We start from the raw sequence: 1,038 nt of genomic DNA, 5'->3' as shown, positions 1-1,038 counted from the left end.
GTCAGCCCTTGAGGGCTTTTACCCAGTACAAGATCAGCCCTTATTCAAAGACTTGAGCAAAACCCACATGCAGATTTCTGGGTACTCTCCATATGATCAGCTCCCTTGTTTTCAGTCCCTGCTACACAAATTTCAAACATTTCTGCAAACCTAAAATGATCTCTGCCTCATCATAAGCAAACCTCTGTTTTCTGCTGGGTTCAACCTACCTGCACCACAGTCAAGAAAATGCCTCAGGGAGGAAAGCAGGGTGAACCTGGAGCACATTACATGTGTTTTCCTTCTCTCAAGAATCGCTGTCCTGTACTGCCTGTTTACCAGTTCCTCATTCATTTATCCCAGTTTTATAATTGTTTATGTCAGAATAAGTCCAAAATGAATGTCTTAGTCATGGCTGGATGCAAAAGTCTATCATATCTCAGCCTTTTGGCTAAGTCAAGTATAGTATCTGTTCTTATCAATTAAATAAATTTTGGAAAAATGAATAAGTGAATAAATCTTGGCAGAATCAGGAACTATTATTTTAAAAGTATGCTTTGCTAATTATCCTCCTAGCAACCTCTTACACAGACTCATCCATCTATCATGTGTCCCATTCACTAGAAAAATGTTTTTAGATCCAAATACTTATTAACATACTAGAGGCCCAGTGCATGAAATTCGTGCATGGGTGGGGTCCCTAGGCCTGGCCAGCAATCAGGGCCTATAGGGGCCATCTTGCCCAGTCCTGATTGGGGCCTTCCAGCTGCCAACCAGGGCCTGCCGATGGGGGGAGGGACTGCGGGAGGTTTGCCGGCCAGGGGGAGGGACTGTGGGAGGTTGGCTGGCCTTGGGAGGTTGCCTGTGGGAGTGCACTGACCACCAGGGGACAGCTCCTGCATTGAGTATCTGCCCCATGGTGGTCAGTGTGCATCATAGTGACTGGTCAACCGGTCGTTCCAGTGGTTCAGTAGTAATGGTAGCTTAGGCTTTTATATATAAAATTAGGATATTTGCATATTCAAAACTTATACTTTAGAGCAACTTATACTAAGAAAA

The 1,038-nt window shown here is 44.2% G+C and overlaps 1 pseudogene; it reads left to right on the top strand.

Moving 5' to 3' along the window:
- The first annotated feature begins 410 nt into the window (after positions 1–410).
- Positions 411–573, top strand: LOC114231829 (U2 spliceosomal RNA; annotated as a pseudogene).
- The last annotated feature ends 465 nt before the right edge of the window (positions 574–1,038 follow it).

Source organism: Eptesicus fuscus, chromosome 3, assembly GCF_027574615.1.
Source record: "Eptesicus fuscus isolate TK198812 chromosome 3, DD_ASM_mEF_20220401, whole genome shotgun sequence".
NCBI lineage: Eukaryota > Metazoa > Chordata > Mammalia > Chiroptera > Vespertilionidae > Eptesicus > Eptesicus fuscus.
This window is presented reverse-complemented; position numbering and strand designations above follow the sequence as displayed.